The sequence below is a fragment of the Mauremys reevesii genome, linkage group 12 (assembly GCF_016161935.1).
Source record: "Mauremys reevesii isolate NIE-2019 linkage group 12, ASM1616193v1, whole genome shotgun sequence".
In the NCBI taxonomy this organism is placed as follows: Eukaryota; Metazoa; Chordata; order Testudines; family Geoemydidae; genus Mauremys; species Mauremys reevesii.
Genome location: NC_052634.1, coordinates 37,620,115 through 37,645,575, shown reverse-complemented (window position 1 = coordinate 37,645,575; position 25,461 = coordinate 37,620,115). Strand labels below are relative to the sequence as shown.

At 51.8% G+C, this 25,461-nt stretch overlaps 4 non-coding genes across 4 annotated transcripts; 1 reads left to right on the top strand and 3 right to left on the bottom strand.

The window, feature by feature from the left end:
* The first annotated feature begins 3,418 nt into the window (after positions 1-3,418).
* LOC120376304 lies at positions 3,419-3,578 on the top strand. The gene has a single exon (XR_005587197.1). It is a non-coding gene; the product is annotated as a U1 spliceosomal RNA (small nuclear RNA).
* A 2,531-nt stretch (positions 3,579-6,109) lies between these two features.
* Positions 6,110-6,292, bottom strand: LOC120376477. Its single transcript, XR_005587352.1, has one exon. It is a non-coding gene; the product is annotated as a U2 spliceosomal RNA (small nuclear RNA).
* A 12,347-nt stretch (positions 6,293-18,639) lies between these two features.
* TRNAR-UCU lies at positions 18,640-18,712 on the bottom strand. Its single transcript has one exon. It is a non-coding gene; the product is annotated as a tRNA-Arg (tRNA).
* A 3,476-nt stretch (positions 18,713-22,188) lies between these two features.
* On the bottom strand, positions 22,189-22,270 carry TRNAS-UGA. The gene has a single exon. It is a non-coding gene; the product is annotated as a tRNA-Ser (tRNA).
* Positions 22,271-25,461: the final 3,191 nt, after the last annotated feature.

Below are 25,461 nucleotides of genomic sequence, written 5' to 3'. Positions count from 1 at the left end.
AAAGCAGCGATCAACTCCCCCCTCATTCTTCTCTTCTGCAGACTAAACAATCCCAGTTCCCTCAGCCTCTCCTCATAAATCATGTCTTCCAGCCCCCTAATCACTTTTGTTGCCCTATGCTGGACTCTTTTGAGTTTTTCCACATCCTTCTTGCAGTGTGGGGCCCAAAACCGGACACGGTACTCCAGATGAGGCCTCACCAATGTCGAAGAGAAGGGAACGACCACATCCCTCGATCTGCTGGCAATGCCCCTACGTATACAGTCCAAAATGCCGTTAGCCTTCTTGGCAACAAGGGCACGCTGTCGACTCCTATCCAGCTTCTCGTCCACTGTAACCCCTAGGTCCTTTTCTGCAGAACTGCTGCCTAGCCATTCGGTCCCTAGTCTGGAGCAGTGGACGGGATTCTTCCGTCCTAAGTGCAGGACTGGGCACTTGTCCTTGTTGAACCTCATCAGGTTTCTTTCGGCCCAATCCTCCAATTTGTCTAGGTCCCTCTGTAGCCTATCCGTACCCTCCAGCATATCGACCGCTCCTCCCAGTTTAGCGTCATCTGCAAACTTGCTGAGAGTGCAGTCCACGCCATCCTCCAGATCCTTAACGAAGATATTGTACACAACCGGCCCCAGGACCGAGCCTTGGGGCACGCCGCTTGAGACCGGCTGCCAATTAGACGTGGAGCCATTGATCACTACCCGTTGAGCCCGAGGACCTAGCCAGCTTATAGTCCACCTTATAGTCCATTCATCCAGCCCAAACTTCTTGAACTTGCCGACAAGAATACTGTGGGAGACCGTATCAAAAACTTTGCTAAAGTCAAGGAAGAACACATCCATTGCTTTTCCTCATCCACAGACCCAGTTCTCTCCTCACAGAAGGCAATTAGGTTAGTCAGGCGTGACTTGCCCTTGCTGAATCCATGCTGACCGCTCCTGATCACTTGCCTCTCCTCTAAGTGCTTCAGAATTGATTCCTTGAGGACCTGCTCCATGATTTTTCCAGGGACTGAGGTGAGGCTGACTGGCCTGTAGTTCCCCGGATCCTCCTTCTTTCTTCCCTCTTTAAAGATGGGCACTACATTAGCCTTTTCCCAGTCATTTGGGACCTCCCCCAATGGCCATGAATTTTCAAAGATAATGACCAGTGGCTCTGCAATCACACCCGCCAACTCCTTTAGCACCCTCGGATGCAGCGCATCCGGCCCCATGGATTTGTGCTCATCCAGTTTTTCTAAATAGTCCCGAAGCACTTCTTTCTCCACAGAGGGCTGGTCACCTCCTCTCCATGCTGTGCTGCCCAGAGCAGCAGTCTGGGAGCTGATTTTGTTCGTGAAGACAAAATCACGAAGGGGGAGGGTGGGGAAGCATTGAGTACATTAGCTTTTTCCACATCCTCTGTCACAAGGTCGCCTCCCTCATTCTGTAAGGGGCCCACACTTTCCTTGACTTTCTTCTTGTTGCTAACATCCCTGAAGAAACCCTTCTTGTTGTTACTCTTAACATCTCTTGCTAGCTGCAACTCCAAGCATGAGTTGCCCTTCCTGATTTCACTCCTGCGTGCCTGAGCAATATTTTTATACTCCTCCCTGGTCATTTGTCCAATCTTCCACTTCTTCAAACGGCGCTGCCTGCCAGTGCATTCAGCCTCACTTGGCAGGTAACAAAAGGGATCGAGTGGCCATCCAGTTTCTGGAGAGTGGCTGACAACACCCGACCTTCTGCCCTGAGGAGAAACTGACGTGAGACAAGGCAGGGGAGGTCATTCTTGTATTGGACCAACTTCCGGTGGGGAGAGAGTGAGGGAGAGGGAGAGAGAAGCAAAATGCAAGCTGCACTCTTTCCCCAGCAGCAGGTGGGCCACGTCATCTCTCTGATGGCCTGGCTTCCCGGGACGGGACCCGCTACAACTTAAATAATTTTTTACCTCAAGGTTCCCAAGACACAGACAAGGTTTTCATCTCGAGGCCAAAAGACCAAAAACATCAAGACACTTGATCATGGCCTTGGATAGGCCAAGATTTAAAAGTTTATTAGAAAATATTTGAAAATGAACGATACAGAGAGTTGAAACGTCAGATATTGGTCATCGGGGGTGATATACAGAGTATAGGGCAATTTTAGTTTTAAATGTTTATTAGAAAATGTTTAAGAATAGATTTAAATTTTATTAGAGAGTATTTAAAATAAACGATACAAAGTGTTTGATGCGTCAGTTATTGTGTCATTGGGGGTTACATACAGATTGTGGGGGGATGTTAACGTTTTAGTGTTAGGCAGCACATACATATACATAGTCTGTCATGTCCCCAGTGCGGGGTATACGGTGGGTCAGTTCAAGGTACAGTAAGTAAACGGTGAGGGTACATCACTCATACAAACAGGTTACAGATAGTCATGGGCACGAGTAAGCAGGCTGAGTAATGGGGTTGGGACGACCCTCACATGGTGGAGTACAGTTTGGTGGGTTTGGGGCTTAGGGGATAGAGTCCGACGAGGGGGTCCACAGGTCTCGTCCCCCCTTCGCGTGCACAGAGTCATGCCCGCTCACTCCTAGTATTGGCGGTGGCCGGTGATGTGCTCTGTGTAAATGTCTCTGGACCAGCGAATAGTGTCCGAGACCATTAAGCGTCTCATGAGCTGCGCGTAGCGACGGCCCACCCCACAGGTCCGAAGCACACGTTCGTTGCAAGGGTCCCAGGCGCCCAGGGCCCCCACAATCAGGGCCTCGGTGCAGACCTCGTAGCCCTTCGACCGCAAGGTGTCCGCCAAGGGGGCGTATTTCTCAAGCTTGCGCATACAGAGAGTTTGTAACATCAGTTACTGGTCATCAGGGGTGACATACAGAGTATAGGGGGATGCTAGTACTTCGGTATTGGACAGCACATAACTTATACAGTGTGCAATGTCCCCAATGTGGGGTATACTGTGGGTGAGTTCAAGATACAGTCAGCAAGCAGTGAGGGTACATCACCCATACAACAGTTAAAGACAGTCATAGGTATAAATAAGCAAGCCAGGTAATGGGGCTAGAATGACCCTCACATGGCAAAGTTAAGGTCTGTCGCACTCGATCTGAGCACTACACCCCATCTGAGCTCAAAGAGCTGAGCACGCAAGAGCGGCGGCCTGGGCGGGCAGGGGGAGGGGCCCGAGCGGAGGGGCGGAGCCGCGTGAGCAGGTATGCAGATCTGTGTGTGAGCAGAGCATCGTGGGAGCGGACGCAGGCTGCCAGGCAGGGCCCGACTTTAGCACCGGGAGCTCGGCGTGGGGAAGGGATGGTCTCCGGGGGCCGCGTTGGGGCAGCTGTCGGCAGTGGGGGCCGGTGTGGGCGAGGCCGGCGGTGGGGGCGCGGCGGTCCGCCCCGTGTCTTATAAGTGCGGGGCGAGCGAGGGCGGGCGGCGGCCGGGCAGCAGGAACTCATACTTATCTGGCAGGGGAGATACCATGATCACGCAGGTGGTTTTCCCAGGGTGAGGCTCATTCATTGCATTGTTCTGTTTGATTTACCATCTTCCTAGCTATCTGTCCAAGTTAAAGACCTAGTCCACTATTCTGTCTGCTGACAGTGGCCAATGCCAGGTGCCCCAGAGGGAATGAACAGAACAGGGAATCATCAAGTGCTCCATCCCCTGTTGCCCATGCCCCGCTTCTGGCAAACAGGGATACCTAGCTAGGGATACTGCTTTCAAAGCGCCATAGATGGATCTATTCTCCATGAATTTATCTGGTGCTTTTTTGAACCCTGTTATAGTTTTGGCCTTCACGACATCCTCTGGCAAAGAGTTCCACAGGTTGACTGTGTGGTGCATGAAGCAAGACTTCCTTTTGTTTGTTTTAAAGCTGCTGCCTATTAATTTGATTTGGTGACCCCTAGTTCGTGTGTTATGAGAAGGAGTAAATAACACTTTCCTTATTTACTTGCTCCATGCCGGTCATGGTTTTATAGACCTCCCTCGTATCCCCCTTTAGTCATCTCGTTTCCAAGATGAAAAGTCCCAATCTTATGAATCTCTTCTTAGACGGAAGCTGGTCCATATCCCCTCATCATCTTTGCTGTCCGTTTCTGAATCTTTCCCATTCCCATATATCTTTTTTGAGGTTGGGGTGACCGCATCAGCACGCAGTATTCAAGATGTGGGCGTACCATGGATTGATATTGAGGCGATATGATAGTTTCTGTCTTATTACCTGTCCCTTTCTTAATGATTCCCAACGCTCCGCTGCACATTGAGTGGATGTTTTCAGAGAACTATCCACAACAACTCCCAGATCGCTTTCTCGAGTGGTAACAGCTAATTTAGACCCCATCGTTTTATAGGGATAGTTGGGATTATGTTTGCTAATGTGCATTACTTTGCACTTATGAGCACCGACGTTCATCTGCCATTCGGTTGTCCCGTCACCCAGTTTTGTGAGATCTCTTTGTGGCTCTTGGCAGTCTGCCTGGGACTTAACTCTCTTGAGCAATTTTGTATCATCTGCAAATTTTGCCACCTCACTGTTTAGCCCTTTCCCCAGATCATTTATGAATAAGTTGAACAGTACTGCTCCCAGTACAGACACCTGGGGATAAGAGAGGGCAGATCCTCTTCTGACACTGGCAGACCAGGTGCCAGCTCATGCCAAGGCCCCTAGGCCTTACTGAAAAGTGACAAATGCATGGGTGGAAACTAGTCTTGCTCACCTGTTTGTTAGTGTTGTTAAAACAGGCATTAGCTTTATAAAAACGTGTTTAGAGTTTATGACAAGCTCGTGAGTTGCTGCATGCATTATTCTCACCTATAATAGCCGTAGCCCATGTTGTAAGGTGATATATAAGCGTTGGCACTAAAGCTGTAAAAAAACCCTTGCCGCCGCCACGCCACCCGTCAGGAGAGAAGCATTACCAAGTGTGAAATGCCAGTTTACCAGAAGAGGTGTAGTCTCCTTTCCAACAAGAGAAGGCCCTGACTGAGACATCAGACAAGCCACCGTGGATCATCCGTGGACAAAAGACTTGGCTGATTGCTCCTCCTCACACACCTACGAGGAGGCAGAGCCCTGCACAAACACTTGCCCCCATCAGCTTGAGCTCTGGGGGAATGGAATAAAAATCCCTGTCAGGAAGAAACTGTTGGTCCCCCCTCCCCACGATGCTGCTTGGACTTCAGGGAGACGGCACACCTTCTAAGCAGCAACAAGGGATCCCAGCTGTTTGGCTAGGGTTAGCCCTAAAGGACATACAGAGCTTGCGTGTTACAGCAGCTTCTACTACACCTGGGTGGCAAGATAGAGTCAGGGTGCCCAAGGGGTCTGTCTGTGATTCCATGTTAAGGCTGTTCTAGTGCCCGAGGAGTTCACACTTGATACTTGGTGGGTGAAATTAAAGTGAGGAGCCCCGCTGCCTGCCAGCCCCAGGCGCCGGGGGCTCCTGCTCTCTGGGGCTCTGGCCACACTAGAAAGGTAAGTTTCTAGCTTGCCTGGTTCGGAAAACCAGAAGGGAAAGAAAGAGAACCCAGATTACATTTTTTTTTAAAAAGAATGCTCCTGATTTGTAAGCCACTGTCATGATTTTGGGGATTTTCCAATAGCGAGGATGGCAACAATGAGAAGCTAAGGGTTGTTATTTAGCATTTAGATTACAGTAGGCTTGGGGGGGAAAAAATCAGGATTGGGGCCCCTGTGTGCCGGGTGCAGCACGACACCTAGTGCCTTGACTTGATCTTACGAACCAAGATACATAGAACGTAGGCCGGGTGGGGAGAAGTCTATGTAACTCATGCAGTTGTGGATATACACATGACCTCAAATATTACCAACCGCCCCACCCCCCAAAAATACAACAACAACAAAGAAACCCATCTCCCCAACAGACCCAGAATCTGGAAAGCATTTGTCCCTCATACTGTTGAAAAGACTCACAGCAGAAAGAAGGAGTCCCGCTTCTTAAATAATTCTCTAGCAAGACAAAGAAGAACCTCTCATATCTATAGACTCACAAAACACTTCCAAGAAACTGTAAAGGAAGAAAAACACCCAGATTTTTCTGCTACTTCAAAAAACATCTGCTTTAAAGAAAGTATCACAGTTCAACTCTTTTCTGCTTTTCTAACCAGAAGGTTCTCCCCTAAAGGAGATACACTGTTCCTGGAAACACTGCAATACCAGGTCGATGCATGGGGCAGACAAAGCAAGCTTCTGTTCTAATCCCCTCTGTTTCAAAAATCAAGTTAATATACAGTCCTCACATCAAGGACATATCAGAGATTAAACTGATAAGAACTTAAAGTTTATTAGAGAATTTTTAAAAATAAACTATACAAAGTGTTTGAAGCGTCAGTTATTGTGTCATTGGGGGTAACATACAGGTTGTAGGGGGATGTTAGCATTTTGGTATTGGACGGCATATACATATACACAGTCTGTCATGTCCCCAATGCGGGGTATACGGTGGGTGAGTTCAAGGTACAGCCAGCAAGCAGTGAGGGTACATCACTCATACAAGCAGGTAACCGATAGTCATGGACATGAATAAATGAGCCAACTGGGTAATGATGATAGGATGATCCTCACAGGGCAGAGTTCAGTTTGGTTGGTTCAGGGGATAAAGTCTAACAGGGGAAGTTTACAGGTCTCTTCCCCCTTGTGGGTGCACAAAGTCACACCAGCTTACTCTTGGTATTGACAGTGGCCGGTGACGTGCTACTAGACTTTGAACTTAGCACCAAGAAACAATGCTCACACTCTGCTACGCATGTGCACCCCTGCGCCCACCCATTTCGACCTCAGCAGGACGAGCTCCCAGATATGCAACAAACACCACAACTCGGGAACTCTACCTGAGAATCACTTCCCCGAATTGACTCCAGTGGAAGACTTCAAAGCAAGAACCCTTAACACACAATTCTGTTCAAAGACAGACAAGTCTTTCAGCCTCCTTCCTCTCCCTGGTTTCCCCTCTAATACTCCTAATTTCCATAAACCCACCCACTGACCTGGACTACCAATCTCTCACTGTTAACTCTTACAGCAAAACAGGGCAAAGAAAGCCTATGCAAACGCAAGACTAAGTGGGGACATGATAGAGGTATATACAATCATGAGTGATGTTGAGAAAGTGGATAAGGAAAAGTTATGTACTTATTCCCGTAATACAAGAACTAGGGGTCACCAAATGAAATTAATAGGCAGCAGGTTTAAAACAAATAAAAGGAAGTTCTTCTTCACACTGTGCAGAGTCAACTTGTGGAACTCCTTACCTGAGGAGGTTGTGAAGGCTAGGACTATAACAATGTTTAAAAGGGGACTGGATAAATTCATGGTGGCTAAGTCCATAAATGCCTATTAGCCAGGATGAGTAAGAATGGTGTCCCTAGCCTCTGTTCGTCAGAGGATGGAGATGGATGGCAGGAGAGAGATCACTTATTCCGCAGCCCCGAGGCTCTTTTCTGCTCCTTCCCACAGAACTAGCTCAAACATTTATGATGAAATTTTGCTGTAACTTTATTCTAATTTTGAATCCTTGCAGCCAATGAGACGCTTCGGGGGCGGTGTCTGGGGGCAGCAGTACACGGAGGCCCCGCAGCCCACCCTGCCTTGGAGCCTCTGGTAAGTGCTGCATCCCTGACCCCCTCCCAGAGCCTGCACTGCCAGCCCCTCCCCACATACCTCTTCCCACTCCCAAACTCCCTCCCAGAGCCTGCTCCCCCCTCCACACACCCCTGCCCCCAACTCTCTCCCACAGCCTGCACTCTCTCCCTCCATACCCCCAGCCCCGAAACTCCCTCCCAGAGCCTGCACCCCTCCCCCTTCCCACATGCCCCCTCCCGCCTGCCCCCAATATCCCGCCCAGAGCCTGCACCCTGCACCCAAACTCCCTCCCAGAGACCAGCCTCTCACCCCTCCCGCACCCCAATCCCCAGCCCCAACCCAGGGCCTGCACCCTAGACCTCCTCCCCCCTCCCAAACTCCCTCCCAGAGCCTTAGGCAGCTGAGTGGCAGAGTTTTGGGGGGGCGGGTTCTGGGCAGTATGAGTGACATTATTGGCCCACGGGGAGAACTGGAGGACTGGCCCTGGCCCTAAGGTAAATTGAGGTTGAGACCCTGCTTTAAGGGATTGGAGCAATGCTGGAGAGACTGACGGGCAGGGAGCTGGGGAGCTGTGTGTGCCCCAAGGAGAGTTGTTGTTGTGCTCTGGTGACACAGAGCGGGGGTGGGGAGTTTGTAAGCTGTGGTGTTTGTACAGAGAGAAAGTTTACTAACCCCCAAGTTAAAAACTGTTCCTGCTCTGGGCTATACATGACACTCTCTGTTGTGAGGGTAGGTCAGTGGGTGAATGTTTCCCTACAGGATAATAAATTTGTAGTTCCAATCCAAGTGATTCCCTTTAAAATCTTTTTTGAATGAAAATCGATTTCCAGACCCATCTCCAGTATTTTCAGGAGTTCGCTGAATGGGGGCAGGGTGTTTGAAATGAATTTAAACACTCAGCATTTTCCTGTGCAAATGAATAAAGACCTAGCAGAGCTGTCCAGCAGCTGAAATCAGTTCCAGTCCTCGGCGTCTCCAAGAGGGACACTTGGTATCTGAGGCGTGTGGGACACTGCTGTGGTGATGACAGGTGAAAAAATGCTGGATTCAATGAAAGCTGAGACCATAGGAGGGGAAGGTGAACGGCAGCACCACACAGGGTCATAACACTCAGACACGGGGCTTCACTGTCACTGCCCCTGTGTTTTCCATCATTTCTATCCTAAGGAACACACCCTCCCCCTCCCCCACACACTGTCACACACAACCTTCTCCCCTTGAGCCCATCCAACCCCTACCCCTCTCCCCCACACACACCATGGGACACAGCCTCTCGGTGACTCACTCAGATGGGGGCTTGTCTCTGCATCTCCCCAACAGGGGAGCAGAGAGCCGAAAGGGCCACAGGAGACCAATGGAGCTAGGCAGGGATAGAAAAGACTTCCCCTCCCTTCCCAAGAGTCCCGTTAATCTCACCCATGGGACGTTCCAGCACCGGGTGGGCTCAAAGCACCAACCTTCCCCTGAGCAATGGAAGGGGGAACCAGCTCTAGCACATGGAAGGAGACTCCCCACCTCTGCTGCTGCCATCCTGCAGCCTTTAATATGGATTTGTTTTAGCTGATGCAACCCCCCCACTCCGCTAATCCATCCGTGAAACATGGAGGCAAGCTCCCTGAAAGTAGGGCCCAGTGGTGCAATGGATTAGTGCCCAGTACTTACAGAGCAGTACTGAGTGGAGTTATGCTGAGGTTGTGAGTTCAAACTTCACCTACAGCAGAAGTTTCCTTTAAGCAAATGGCTTCTGCCAATCATTTTGCCCTGCAGAAAATACAATTGCAGCTCAGAAGACACCGAGGTCCCCTTGCTTTACAGAAAGCAGGGCAGATTCCACAGATCTACCAGGCTCTGCTCTCCACCAGCCGCCTGTGTCAGGAGGGGTCGATCAAAGCCCAGAGCACTGCCCCTGACTCCCCCTCAGTCTTTGCTCCCCAAACCACCTGTGTGCTCACCCTCTTCGCTGTGAGACTCAAACCCTGTCTGGCTTTCTGTATGTCGGTGGTTTTTGTTGTCTGTCGTGTTGATGTGCATGTGGGTCCTGTGTAATTTTTGTGGATGCCATGCGCGCGCGCGTGTGTGTGTGTGTGTGTCTGTGACTTTTGCATGCAGCTTGTTTTTTGCTAAGTATTCTTTTGGTATGTGGTTTTTGTGCTTTCCTGTTGTGGGCTTTTGCTGTATTTTTTGGTGTGGATTTGTTCTATGTTTTGTGTGGCTTTCCCTTATGTGTATATGGCTCTGTGTGCTGTGTGCGTTTGGTTTTTGTTTATGTCTGTGTGGGCCTGTGCAGTCTGTGATGGTCTCTTTCTCTCTGTTTGTATCTTCATGTGTAAATTCACTGGAACTTTTCAAACTCTCCACAGCTTTGCCAATTTTCACCAAGAATTTTACTCATTAAAAATTCTCACTTGTTCCCTACCAGTTGGTGACCATTGCCCCAGGGGCCTGTCAGTCTCAGGGTCCTGATTTCCCATTGACCCTTCCCCCTTCTATTGGGACTGGGAACTAGCCAACCAAATAAACCCCACTCAGTTTTAATAAAGGGCCAAAAGTCCCCTTACACAAGCTGGCCCTGTGAGGGAGGGAGAGCTCAGTGGTTTGACTATTGGCCTGCTAAACCCAGGTGTGTGAGCTCAGTCCTTGACAGGGCTATTTAGGGATCTGGGATAAAAATCTGCCTGTGGATTGGCCCTGCTTTGAGCAGGGGCTTGGACTAGATGACCTCCTGAGGTCCCTTCCAACCCTGGTATTCTATGATAGGGTCACCAATGTTCAGAGAAACTAGCATAAGGTGAGCCCATGGTGTAATGGTTGGCATGCTGGAATCTGAGTTCAAATCTCAGTGGGACCTTATGGTAAATCCCTGGAGATCCAAGTGCTTTCCTGTCTCCAGCTGTATAAAAATGAGTTGTTTACCTTGTGCTGAGTGACTCATACCCACTGGAGCCAGGTCTTTGGTTGGAATGGGGTCTAGAAGTGGCTGTGGTTTGACTGGGTGTTTGGGATTTCTGATGCCCACAAGTTTGGCCCTTGTGCTTTCTACCACACTTTTCCTCTTGCCCACATGGCGCTTGAAGAAAGGAGTGTCAGGGCCAGGTTTCATAGTCAGGGAAAGGCAGGAGGGAGGAAGAGTCCCAGGCTGGAGCCCAGCACCTCTCCTCCTCTGGGCACCTAGGACAGAGGCGGCTGGTGCTGACAGCTCCAAGGGAAGGCTTAAAAGCCACAGAGCAACCAAGGGCAGGGCAAGAGGAGGGGAGAACCATGCCTATGCGTGGCCAGCAGACAGCCACAGAGACACCCGGCCAGGCTGCTCCCTGCTCCCTGGCATGCCGAACCCCCACTGAAAACCACCCACAGCCAGCTGCTGATGCTTTGTGGCCAACATCAGAAGACTGTAGGAAAGCAGGGCCAGCCCCCCTGGTGGGGCCTCTTACCGTTCCCACTCAAGGTGCTCACTTTGGCAGTGGGGCAGGAGATTTTACCCCAAGAGGCTTTTCCCCAGCTGGCGAGAAGCAGAGAAACACCCAGGCTCCCAAGGTGCTATGTAGCAACCCCCCCTCCAGCACAGGGACAGGCGCACACTTGGAAGAGGGAAACTGCTCCACACACTAGCCCGGGCAGCCGCCCATTTTCTTTGGCAAGTCAGAAATGGCAAAGGTGAGACTGGAAGCACCTGGGGCTCATGCTCCAGCCTTTGTGACACCCAACCCCCAACTCCTTCCTGGGGCTCTAGCTGAAGCCAGAGCATTGGCCTGAGCAGCCAAGAAGAGATTCCAGCCCTGAAGGGAGCAGGACTTTCAGCACAAAGGTAAAATTGCACAACCACGAAGGGACTCGAACCCTCAATTGCCTGATCCGAAGTCAGACGCCTTATCCATTACGCCACGTGGTCACAGAAACAAAACCTTTCCAAGCACTTATTTGGAAAAGGCAGACACTGTGTTTCTCAGGTCCTCTACTGAGTGGGGCCGAGACTCTCTGAGCACAAGAAGTCAAGTTCCCAGTGAGATGTGAGACAATTCTCTGGAGCCAGGTGCAGGACTTTGGCAGGGAGGCTCTGGCATGAGGGATTGGGGTGCAGTGGACGGACCGGCTGTCTAGGTGCTTAGATTTGGTCTCACTGAGGAGAAGGAGGAATCCTGCTGACAGGCAGTGGCTGTGGAGAAAAAGTGGGATGTCCAGGCTGCTCAGGTCTCCTTCTTCCAGCTCCTCATCTGGCTGAGCTGCTCCACCGGCCTGGACAAGTCCTCTGCATGCACAGCAAATAGCCCAAGAGCCATTGCTGCCCAAACCTGTGCTGGGGGGTGAGCGTCTGTCTTCCCTGTCCCATCCGCGCTAGAGCAGACCTAGAGATTGAGAGAGACAGTCAACAACGATTAAGGCTAAGATTATATAAAGGGGGTCACAGAATCTGTGACTTTCAGAGATCTCAGTGACATTTTCCACCTCAGGCCTGGGGCAGCAAGACTGGAGTTGTCGGCCGGTGGGGGCCCCACAGCTATCAGCCACCAGTGTCGGAAGGGGCTCCCACAGGCCCATGGCACCACGGATGGACCCCACAGCTCCCAGCTACTGTGAGCAGTGGGAGGCCCCAGAGCTCCCAGCTGTTGTGGGTGGATCCCAGAGCTCCCAGGTACCACATGTGACAGGGGGACCCTGGAGCTCCCAGTGGGGTGACTGGGTTATAAAGTCCGGTCAGCGGTGCTGCGGGGCTCAGGCAGGCTGGTCCCACGTGTCCTAGGGCACCGCTGCGCCCTGGAAGTGGCCAGTAGGTCCCCTGCTGCACCGCTGACCAGGAGCCGCCCGAGGTAAGTCTGCACCCCAACCCCCTGCCCCAGCCCTGAACCCCCCCAAACCCAGAGTCCCCTCCTGCACCCCCGTGGCCTCACCCCCCTGCACTTCAACCGCCGCCCCCCGCCCAGAGCGTCCGCCCACACCTGGAACCCGTCATCCCTGCCCCCACCCCAGAGCCAGCACCCTGTCCTGGACCCCAACCCCTGCCTCAACCCACAGCCCCTCCTGCACTGCGAATCCCTCGGCCCCACCCTGCAGCCTGGAGCCCCCTCCTCCACCCCAAACCCCTCATCTCCCCACAGCTCCCACAGGCAGACCCTGCAGCTCCCAGCAGCCATGGGTGGCCGGGGAGCCCCCCCAGCCCCACCCCACTGCGTATGGACCCGGCAGCACCAACGAGCGGGCCCCAGAGCACCCCGCCGCTGCGGAGGGACCCGGGATTTCCCAACAGGCCTTGATGGCGGGAGGGCCCCGCAGCCCCACGTCGTTGCTCACAGACCCTGCAGCGCCGCAGCCCCGGGAGCTCCCGGCCGCCCCGGCAGGAGAGGAGCCCCGGCGCCAGACACCGCAGGCAGAGCCCGGAGCTCCCAGTCACCGGGGTGAGGAGGAGCCGCAGCCCCCGGCCAGTGCAGGTGGCCCCGCAGCTCCCAGCCGCCGCGGGCGGGCGGACGCCAGAGCCCCCCGCTGCCATCGGGACCCCGCAGCCCCCGGGCAGGACCCGTCACCCCGCGACCGGCAGGAAACAGCCGCGCGCGGAAGCGCCTCGCGCCCTGTGACCCCGGCGCTGCGGCTTCGCGCCAGGCGGGAGGCGGCGCCGCGGCTGCGGTCTCGGTCCCTCCGCCCGGCAGCGGGACCCGCCCCGCGCGGCCTCGCGCCGCTTCGCGGGCGGCGCTGAGCTCTGAGCGCACAAGGCCCTGGCGGCTCCGCCCCACATCGCTGTCAGACAACGTCACCAATGGGAGATGAGCCTGTCAGAAACGTCAGGTGGGGAGGGCCCAATGGGAGACCAGCTTTCAGAGACCCGCCCCGCACGAGGGCCAATGGGAGATCAGCTGTCAAAAAACCCCTGGCAGGCAGGCACCAGCCAACCAGGAACCGCCCCTCATCTCAAGGACCCAGACAGCCCCGCCCCCCACCTGTCCTATGCCCCACAGCAGCAGCCAGCGCCGGGTGGCTCGTGTCACGCACCACAACAACCCCTAAAGCAGAGTCTCAATTCCCCTCCCCCACCACTGCTCTGCATTAGGTAACAAAAACCCCGCCCAGGCACCCCAAAAGGGGGGAACACTTTCTGCTTCCCACAACCAACCTTCTCCTCCCCTCCCCCCCGCAGCCCCTTCCCCATGTCTGGCCACACGCTCACAGCTCAGGGTGACCACACTCCCCGTCGGGGCAGGCTCTGCTCAGCCCGGCTCCCCACAGCCTGCACTAAACATGTGGGGCCCAACCCCAAAACTTACTCATATTTTACCCCAATGGCCCAAAACTGCTGCTTTTAATTTATGCAAATAAGGTGCTGCCACGCTCAGGCCACGCCCCAGCTCTCCAGTGGAGCCACCCGGCAGAGAACCAGGTGATATTTAAATTAGCCAGGACGTCGCTCAATCATTTCCCTCTGCTCCCAGCAGGTGGCGCCGGAGAGCTCCGAGCTCGCTCCCTTCCCTTTCTCGCCTCGGCTTCAGCCCCCGGGTTACAAACGCACCAACCGGGGAGCAGGAGTGCGGGGCTGCTCCAGGGTGACCAGATGTCCCGTTTTTAAAGGGACAGGCCGGTCTGGGAGGACTTTTCCTTATATAGGAGCCTATTATCCCCCACCCCCGTCCCGTTTTCCACAGTTTCTTCAAGGTCACCCTATGGGGCTGCTCTGCGGGGACGGACTTGCACACTTGGGATGTTAGTGCAAAAAACTCCCCCTGGGCTGAGTAAAGGGCAGAGACCTGCCTTTAGCCTGCCCTGAGTGGGGGGTCACCCAAACCAACCCTCACTCACCAGGCAGGTGTCACCCTGCTGCCTGGGGAAAAGGCAACAGGCCCCCACTCCCCAGCTCTGCGTGGGCGGAGAGCCAATGAGAACTTCTATTAAAAGAGAAAGAGAATCAAGCCTGAGTTTGGGAAAACCCCACAACCACATTCACATCTACGCTCATCAGCAACCCCCTCACCCCAGAGTACGCTGGGCAGTGCTGTGCCTCAGTTTCTCACCTTGCGGTGTGACAGGCCAATCTAATGTTCCTTTAAGAGACTCCTCCGCTCTCCTTCCCCCAACCCCCACTCCCCTTGGGCAGCAAAGCCCCAGGGGTGGGGGAGGGAAGGGAAGGCATCAAGCGAAACCTCAGCTTCTGCTGCCGACACTCCTTCAACTGGCTCTCGGTTTGCCCTGTTCACTCTGCGTCGTTGCCGCTCCACGGCATTGTCCTTCACCCTGCTGCTGAGAGCTCCTGTGTCGCCACTTCCCCTGCTGCCCCCTGCCTGTCTCCTGCAGCCTCTGCGCGGCCACCTAGTGGGGGAACCTCGCTACAAGTGCAGACTGGGCAGCCTCTTTCATTGCAACACCATGGGCAGGGCGTGAACCACCAGCTGGTGGAGACTAACGCCCTGCCCCGCCCCTTCCACCTGAGCCCCGCCCCTTCTGCAAACACCCCTGTGCCCAGCGTACACCAGCCCTTAGATCCCTCTTGGTATTTCAATGCAGGCACTGACCTGTGAGAGGAAAACATCAGCTTGCAAACACAGAGACTGAATTCCCCACGTTTAATCTCGCTGCACTTTCCAGAAAGTCACAAAATTCAATTCATTCTTGCTAGGAGAGAGAAAAAAATAAGTGACACTAAGTTTTTGGCATAGTTAAATAAAATTCTGTGTTTAATTAACATAGTAAAATATGTCCTGATTCTGCTAAATAACACCACAATGTGAAATGAGAACAGAGACAAATCTTGTCAGTGACGACTAATTTCGCAAATGATCTTCCCATTATTAATTTCCACACCGCCCCCCTTGGAGGTCTGGGAACCTCCAGTGTCACTGCTCTGCATTCACCTTCCCCTTAGAATTGTTCTCGGACATTCCCAAATATGGAAAATTGTGCAGTTCAGAATGTGAATAGTGACCCCGGCTCCTTCCTGCACCTGCCCTACATTGCTCCACAGCAGCTTCTCCCCCTGCAGAGTCACCCCAGCACTGCAGTGCAGCCGCCCAGGGTTTTGCAAAAATTAATAATACAGAGTTTGGAGGAAAGTAAACATTTGTGAGTTTTGGAAATAGTAAAAGGCAACAGTTGTGGTATTACAAGAAGGCAGGTTTTGGTTTAATAATAAAACCCAGTTATATAAATGTAACTGTATGTGCAGCTCTGTGCACGCACGTTGGATGAAAGCTTAGTAATTAAATTATACAAGACAGTCAGGTAAAGTGGCTACTACCACCACTGTGTTTTGTCCCGAGAAGCCTTTACAGCCATTCTGAGGGGAAATGGGCCCTTTGCCCACAGAAACGGTCTATAGGGGATGGCTGCAGGCAGCAGGCGGAGAGAGAATCTCATCAAAATGATTTGATTCCTGGGTAATGTTAGCAAAATCACTAAAGGAATGTCCGGGGTTTCTATTGGAACTTAACTTGTCTACCCCTGGCTGGCTCTAGTTGTACAAGATGGACGTGTAATCGGGGTACAGTTGTATAAAAAAAATTATTGCAGTGCAAGGGCTGTTAGACAAAACAAAATGTTGTGTGTAATTGTGTCAGGTTTTAAAAACCTAAAGTGAGACTTATGTTTTGTAACATAATGTTATGAAGGTTAAACTATGGAAGGAATGTGCATTTTCCCAGGACGTGTGCAGTGTATATTGGAGAAGGGGTAAAAGAAATGCAAACAAAACATGGTACTTAATTCAAACCCTATTAGGGCTCCAAAGGGAGCCACAATAGGCTGTGGTTTCTTTTTCAGATCTGTATGTTTTGAAGCAGAAGATGAAAGTGGAAAGTAATCAGAACTCCGGTGGAAGTTGTTTGTGTGCCTTTTAAGACAGTGTCTGAGCTGCTGATGGCTTTGGATCCAAAAGCCAAGCCCGAAAGCCGGGGTGAATGCAAATGACCTAGCTGATGGGGGAAGGAGAGAACTGCCCATCAGTGGCAGCACAAAGGAGCTGCAAATAATAAATACATCTGGTCAGCAAACAAGCTACTGGAAGACTCAGATTGTGGCCCTCCAGGAAAGGGAGGTGAAAAAACAAGTCAAGCCTGAAAATAAGGGGGACAGGTTAACCCTAAGGAGTGTGTGTGTGTATGTACAGTGCTAAAGCTAAATCTAAAGCTGTCTCTCAGCTATTACCTGAGGATAAACTTAAAGCTTGGTGCAGCAGAGAAACTATTGCAAACTGGGTCTGTTGTACAAGAGGGGAAACTGAGGCACACCACCTCATGAATTTCATAAATGACCCGTGAGTGGGGTAATTCACTATCTAACTATAGAACAAAATAAGGACAGCCTGGAGGTAATTCTTCTGTTTTTCCTGCAATTAGCAAGGACATTTGTAAAAGGAAGTGGTATTATTATTATTAAGCACTAATCTGTCCCCACTGGGGGTGTGTGTGGAAATTGTTTCTTTTGTTTTTCAGACACTCTACAAGCAAGCTGGTGCCAGCAAAAGACTAACCCAGAATACCATGAATCTATGTTTTGTGTTGTTTGTCTGTGGTGTTTGTCTTGTTGTTAGCATTGTTGTGTTTCAATGAACAGAAAACCTCATGACATGGATGGGGATGGCTTCAAAAGGCTGACCTGGGGGAAGATGAGTATGGAAATTCAAAATGCTCGACAAGGAGGCCAGCACCTGTGTAATAGCTACCGTGGTATCTGGAAGTGAATCGGCAGCTGAGGTGGGCCCCACAAGCCCTATGGGAATAATGAGAAGGGGATTTGCTCACTCGGAATCAATGGAGGGGTGTGTAAAATGGTGTAAATCCAGAGAAGATGTTTGAATGTGCCCCTCCCTGATGGCCGTGGAGGAGCACACCCAATGGCCCATGGCAAGGGGTGGACAATTGGGTGTCTGTGTATGAGGTGTTTTGCTGGAAATGTACATATTACTGGGGGCACAATTACACCAGCCCCTAACCAAATTCCACACTACACACTGCTCTCTGGGCTTTGGCGCACAGATAGATCTGTGACTCTTACTGCTGTGAATAATCAAACCAGCGCATACAGCCTGATTCCACACCATGAGGTTAAGTTGGTTTGGACAATAACCCATTTCTCTGTGGACATTCAATGGACTTATGAAACGGACAAAAGCACGAAAACCTGCAGCGGCAGCGTATTGCAACTGCCAGCAACTGTGCATGTTAAGGGCTTGACCCCGTCGAAGGAGGAGAGGAGGTGTTTCGGTGGTGGCTGGGATGTTGGACCATGCTGCAGTGCTCAGGTCTCTCGGTGTTGCTGTGGATTGTTACAGCGGCTGGTGTATTGCTAAGTATACTTGTGTGACGTTGCCTATGGAAATAACCTAGAAGTAATGGAGTAAGCCCCTCCCCCCTGTACTAGATAACCTGGACCCAACCTTCTCGGGCCCACTATAGTGGGAAGTCTGGATGCTAATTGGAACAGGTGTGACACACCCGTATGAGAGAAGGTGCAGGGCAATGTACTACGCAAGGGGCAGTGGGACAAATGGAATATCAACACCTTCCACCTTGATGCCTGGCCCTATCAGGAAATGTGTCACCACATGTCCTATGTTTTGCTAAGGGGGAGAATGGGAACAGGGACACAGGCAAGGCTCTGTGGCATCAGGGCTGGGATGGGGACACTGAGGAAGGAAACTGGAATCATTGCTTGCTGGAAGTTCAATCTAATAAACATCTCATTGTTTGCACCTTCGGACTTTGGGTATTGCTGCTCTGTGTGTATGCAAGAAGGACCTGGTAATGGGAGGGTGAAGGGATAAACCCTCTAACACTAAGTAACATCTAACACATTTCAACCTCTTCTTTTCACACCATTGCTCGTTCTCAGGGGCTGCTTTGTCTCCAGACAGATCCATTCTCTTTCAGGACGGCCTTGCTCTTTCCGTCTGTTTCACTCACTGAGGTGTTGGAGTAAACACTCCCCTTCCCTCTAGTCTCAGACAAACACTAGCATTAATTGTTTGCTACTGATGGGTTTAGAAAGCATTTGTCAAGATGCCATTTTTCCCAAGATCCAATATTTTGTGTTCAAACATCTCCCAGCTTCCTTGGTGAAAATAAGGCCAAGGTTTCCTTGCCATGTAGAGGCAGTTTTTCACCCCAGATGGGACTTGAACCCACAATCTCTGACTTAGAAAGCCATTGCCTTGTCCATTAGGCCACTGGGGCCCTGTGCAGAAATGGAAATTCAATCTCCTAAATGCATATTTCTCATATTAACTTGGAAGCCAAATACCCTCTTTCTGCACCTTACAGAAATGTCTGCATCCCCTGGCAGCAAGGCTACTGGGGAGGTCGCTTACAGAGCTGAGCACCACTTTTCTGCCAGCCATCTTTAGAGAAGAAGGCTCTTTCCCCTGACAGCCACACAGCGCTGCCTAGCATCCCGAGAGCCTCCCTCGTGTTCTCCCGCAGCAGCCGCCTGCCCGTGTGGGTGGGAAAAGGGGACGAGGAAGCACTGCGGCCTCAGGCCGGGACAGGAGGCCCTCGCCACGCCCAGGCCTGCCTCTTGCCTTCAGCCCAGGCAGCCAGAGGTGCCAGGGAGCTCCCTGGCAGGCCGCCGCCTCATCCAGGAAATAAGGAAAAGGGGATGAATGAAGAAGTCAGGAAATAACAAGGAAATGAAGAGGTTTGTCGAACAGGTTTCTGCCCAATTTACCATCTTCTCAGCTACCGCTCAAAGTTAAAGACCTAAAGTCAACCTATCGGCATAAGTACAGATGGTTGGATGGGAATTAAAAGGAGCTGCTGTCACAAGTGTTAGGTGCCTGCAAGCAGCATGCAGACCGTTTAAAAACACCGCAATTAGAGGCTCAGATGAAACGTTTGCCCTAAATCAGAAACGACAATAGGACGACCAGCAGAAAGCCACTCTAGGTAAACGGCCGAATAATGGAAGTTGTTAGAGGCAAAAAGTCATTCCTCAAAATTTGGAAATCAGATCCTAGTGAGGATAATCGGAAGGTGCACAAATTCTGGCCTGTTAAGTGCCAAAGTGTAACAAGTCGGGCCAAGAAAGAATCTGAGAAGCAACATGCAAAAGACAAAAAAGCTAAGCATAAATCCGGTCAATACGAGTCCTGGCCTGTCCCTGCAGAAAGGTGAACCCCCTCTGTGGCTGGAGTGAGCTTCTCTAAGCTGACCTCACTACAGACCTGCGCCAGGTAGTGCTCATTGTAAAAATGTTTCCTCTGACGGTTGGGAACACGGGACCAGCGGTGCTCAGGCCGGCTGACACAATTAAAATCCCCCCCAACAACAAACATCATGCAGCCCAGAGGAAGGGAGCCTTTGATCTTCCCTCTCATGCCTTAACTGGGGACCATACACACTAATATAGCCGTAACCAGTGCCACAGAGCACAAAGCCCACCAGAAATGCCCTCCCTGGTCGGAGCTCCAGCCCCTTCTGTACTCGCACCGCGAATGTGAAGAACAAGACTCCAGCCCCATCATTCTTCCCTGGCCAGGAGGCCCTTCCTCCAATCACCCTCTGCCTATTGAGCTACCCTAGAGTAGTTAATGTGCATTTCCTGAACACTCACCATGGCCAAGTCCAGCTGCTCCAAGGCAATGAACATCAAGCGCCTCCTCCTGGGCCCCCAAATCCCTGCCACCTTCCACAGGGCCACTTTTACAGACTCCCCTTCCCTGGTACTGCCCTCGCTCAGCTGCACAGAGGAGTTTTCATCCCCAATCCCTGCCTGTCACTGCCCAGCAGCCCTCTGGCACCATTCCTGAGGGTCACCCTACCTTGCTCTCTTCCTGCCATGTTGGGAAAGACAGCTCCCATCTCTCCTTGTTAAAAGTCAGGTGGGCCAACTAGGGGCAGAAGCCCATTCTATGTTTTCCTACTGCAGAGCCCAAGATCAGAGACTCACCTTCAGTGCCACCCAGAGGGGAGGCAAGTGGGGCAATTTGTTCCAGGCCCCCATGATAATACAGTATTGCAACTTTTTTTAATGGAAGGGGCCCCCAAAATTGCTTTGCCCCACAGCAGCTCTGCTCACCTTGGGTGCAAGTACCACTGGGCTGCCAGAGAACAAGCTGCCCACCTGTACAAAGAGAATGAAAGAACCTGTCAAAGCCTGGGATTGAACCAGGAACCTTCAGATATTCAGTCTAACGCTCTCCCAACTGAGCTACTTTGGCAGCTGTATTGCAGCATTTTGGCCTGTTGCTTTTCTGTCCTGGATGTTTTTGCAGCAGTTGCACACAAAAAGGACGTCATTGTGAGCGGCCCATGAAGACAAGACTCACTTTTGCCTGCCTTGCTCAGCTTGACTTGCTGCCTCACCCCGTTCCTGCCCTAGTGCCCGGGTTGACCTGGTGGTGGAAGGGGACTGGGGGCCAGTGGCGCGGGGAGGAAGTTGAGCTGGACCCTGAGCTAGACTAGACCCTGGCGGTGAGAGTCTGGCCACCACCTGCCGCCCCACCCTGTTGTCCTGGCTTCCCCCACTGGGTGTCATTTTGGGAGGGAAGTGGGGCTTCTGCCTCCCCTCCCCGATTTTCACACCGCAGAGGAGCGTGAACAGGAAAACGAACAGCTGCTCCACACCCCCACCGGAGGAACCCGGCGCCCTTAGCTGTGGGGAGTAAGAAGTGGCTGTTGGCTGACAGGGCCTGTCCCCGAGGAGCTGGAACAGCAGCTGCCGCCTCCCCCTCGGCTCCAGGCTGTGGGAAATGCTCATTGCCTGGCTGCATGGGCGGCTGCTGCTCCCTGCTCTGGAGAGCGTCTGTATTGCTCTGTCAACGCCCCGTCTTCACTGAGCCAGTCTGGTAAGGTACGAAGTGCCCCCTCCGGCCTGGCAGCTGAGAGTCTGTGCAGACATCAGCCCCCCTGCCAGCCCCCCCAGCACCACAGGGGCACTCGATGCACTTCCTGTGGGGAAATGTCTCCTTGGCGTCCAGCTGCTAGAGTGAGAGCCAGGAGAGAGCAGTGTCTGGCTCACCGTGGGGGAGAGAAGAGACCTGGTGAGTGCGGATCTCCCTCAGCCTCCCCCGCAAGGCTGGTCACTTCTATTGTCACTGTGATAGTCAGTGCTTCCCTTCAGGGCCGGCCCTAGAGGGATCTGGGGTATGGGACAAATCCCCCCGGTCCTCCCCCGGCCCGGCCCCACTCCACCCCTTCCCCAAGCCCCACCCCTCTCCCACCTCTTCCCGCCCTGCACCTTCCTGCCCCATTCCTCTCCCTCTCCCACTCTCCCTGCTCCTCCCCCTCCCCCCCAGCGCCTCCTGCACCCCACTGAACAGCTGATCACTGGCAAGTGTGAGGAGCTTGTCAGCAAGGCCTGTAGTGGGTGGGGGGGAGCTGGCTGCCAGTGGGCACTGAGCACCTTTTCTTCTCTCTGTTGGTTCTGCAGCCCCGTAGCTCCCATGGAGTCGCTGACTCAGCTCCTTTCACATGCTAGAGAGAGGAGCAGAACCAGGGCTATGGCTGATCTATGGGGCACCAGGTGAGTGGCAGAGGCTTCAGGTGCTGAGAGTTTGCCCAACCCCTCAACAACACAGTGTGAGGTGGTGTCCCAGGCATCTCTATGAAAGGAGCAGAACAGAATTTACTTGGGGTGGGGAGAGAATTGAGAGTGTCTCAGGGGGTTGTACAGAGGTATTGCCCGGGTGAGAGATTGGCTAAAACACAGGCCTCGCTGTGAGCAGGATTTGAACCTGCGCAGGGGAACCCTATTGGATTTCAAGTCCAACGCCTTAACCACTCGGCCATCACAGCTGTGAGCACAAAACTGCCCCAATGCCAGAGAAACTGGTAAATAATCCCAATGCCCAGGCGTGAAGTCATCTGAACTACAGGATTCCCACAGCAAACCTGGCTCCCAAAGCACAGGGGGGATTTGGGGTTTGTTCTGTTTGCTTAGCCAGGTGCCACAGGAGTCTTTGCTGCTTTTACAAATCCAGACTAACACGGCCCCTCTGATACTCCTAGTGACACTCTCCAATGGATCCCCATCCTCCACCCACCTTGAGCTAGGTAGGAGCGGATCATCATTATCCCTACTTGACAGAGGGAGAAGCTAAGGCTGAGAAAGGAGAATTGACTTGTCTTAGGTCACACAGCCAACCAGTGGCAGAGTTGGGAATAGGACCCAAGAGCCCTGATTTTGAAACTAACCATCAGATCGTGAATTTCAAACACTGAATGACCTGAATAAAGTGCTCTCAGATGAGCTCCAGACCAACAACAGTGCACAGTAATTATTCAGCAAGTATTTGAGGAGAACTGCAATGTTAGAGAGAATCATGAACTGCTCAGAGACCATTAATGCAGCAAAGCAGCAAAATTTGTCAAACATATAACAGGTTATGACTTATTTCCTTGGTCTTAAAAGAGAACAACAAGGACCTGAATCTCCTCCCTGTCAATAATCCCCTGCTCAGCCAATCAGGGTAGAGACAGGACGGGAGGCTGAGGGTTCTCACCAGAGAGCCCAAAGGATGGCCCAGGTCACTGGTGGGGATCACTGCCCGAGCACTATTTCAGCCCCACATTTTTGGGTGGACCTCCCACAGTGGGAGCTGCAGAGCACTCCCCCGCAACACACACATACACACATACACACACACACACACACCGTTCCTGGTGTTGGGAGGGGAACAGGTGAAAGGACAAAAGAAGCAAGAGACAAAGAGAAAGGAGGGAGGGAGGGATGGAGGAAAAGGTGAAACAGAAAGGACAAACCCTAATGTCCCCACTGATTCTATGGGACAAAATCCCAGGTGCGGAATAAAATTCTGCCTCCTTAAGTTCGTGTTTTCCATGCCTAGAATTCAATTGTCACCAGATGGATCAGACTGAACAGGTTTCAAACCTCGAGGAGGCTTCAACCTTCTAAACAGGGATGGCTGTTTTCTAGTAAAATCAGGAAAAGGGAAGGAGAAAACTTGAAAAAGGTTCCTCCTGGCACTCACGTCCGTGAACCCGAATACTCTCTCAGTCCTCAAAGAGAGACCTGGAGAAGGAGACTTGCTGAAGCAAAGCCACAGGGGTCTCTGAGGTTTCCCTGGCCCCTCACCCCTGTCCTGCCTGGCTGATGTCAGCATCTCTCTGTGAGGTCACCACCTCCCCACCACCTTTGACCAATAGTCTGAGGTTCTGCGAAAGGCCTTTGTGATGTCACTGCCACACCCCTCCCTTGCTGTGCTAATGTCCTGCCCCTGCCCAGGCACTTTGGAGGTTTGAGCTACTCCCTGTGGATCACCCCACTCAAGGAGCGTTCGTTCTAGGAAGCAAGCTGGCTAGACAGGAAAACATCAGATGCTGCTCCCAATGCTACACTCAGTTTTTCAGAAATTAGTCGACTTTATGGCCAGAAGAGACCATTAGAGCATCTAACCTGACCCCCTGCATATCACAGGCTTCCTGTATGACACAATATCTACTTTTGGGGCAAACACATTCCAGAAAGATAGCTAGTCTTCATGAAATGACATCAGGACATGGCAAATCCACCACTTTCCTTGGGAGATTGTTCCTGTGGTGAATCATCCTCGATGTTGAATATTTGTGCCTTAGTTGTAATATGAATTTGTCTCTTTTCACCTTCCAGCCATTGGGTCTTCTTATGCCTTTCTCTGCCAGATTAAAGAGCCCTTTAATACCCCATGTTTTCTGTCCATTAAGGCCCTTCAACACTTCAATGAAGTCACCTTTCAATCTTCTTTTGATAAGCTAAACAGGTTGAGCTCGTTCAATAGCTCACTAGAAGGCATTTTTCTCCAGCCCTCAGAACACTTCGTGGCTCTTTGGTCATCAGATTCCTGAACTGCAACTGGATGTGGTTCTTGTTCTTCTGCACAACATAGCTCCTGGAGAAGAGGGATCTGCGAATGTACATTCGTATGATACCTTTGTTTAACTGATGAAAACATAAACTAGACACTTAGAGGATTGGAACTGATTTCAGCTGATGGACAGCTTTGCTAGTTTTTTATGCATTTGGACAGCAAAATGTTGAGTGTTTACATTAATATCAAGCACTCCTGTATAGAGGAGCCCCTGAACATAATGGAGAATGGAAATGAAAATGTTTAACTTTTTAAATAAAAAAGAAAGAAGGTTATAAGAGAACATGGGGGTTTGAACTGAGGACTATGTGAAAACTGCAGTTAAGCACTCTAACACTGAGCAATATCCCCAATGACAACAGGAGTATGGAATCGTGATGTCCAGGACTTTGAAGGACAAACCCTGATTCATCGAGCTCCTTTGCCATTCCCAGACCACAGGTGGTTTTCAAAATGGGGTTTGATTAAACTTCTTAAATGTGGTAAACACCACAGCTTGCACACCCACCGATATAGCTTCTCCCACTGACATAGCTGCCACCTCTTGGGAAGTGGATTAACTACACCCCCAGGAAAACTCTCTCCCATCAGCCTAGAGCAGTGGTTCTCAAACTGTGGAGCAAGACCCCAAAGTGGGTCATAACCCTGTTTTAATGGGGTCGCCAGGGCTGGCATTAGACTTGTTGGTGCCTGGGGCTGAAACCAAAAGTCTGAGCCCCACCACCCAGGGCTGAATCCCTCAAGCTCTGGTTTTGCCCTCCCCCAACTGGGGCAGGGCTCAGGCTTTGTCTCCTCTGCCTGTGCTCAGTGTAGAGGGGCTTGGTGTGTCTTTCTAGGGTCATGTAGTAAGTTTTTTGGCAAAAAGGGGTTATAGTGAAAGGAAGTTTGAGAAACCCTGGCATAGAGCCTCTGAGTATGTCTGGACTTGGCTCCCTGTGGCAGATCAGACACTGAAAGTACAGCCATGGAGACACCACACCCCAGCCTGGCCTAGCAGGCAAGAATCAAACCTCCACAGACAAGTGGCTGTTGTTTTCTAAGCCATCTCCCTAAGCCCTCAGCCACAGCCACTTAACAAAGGGGCTTTTCTACACTATGGTTCTGGTCTCACTGAAGGGT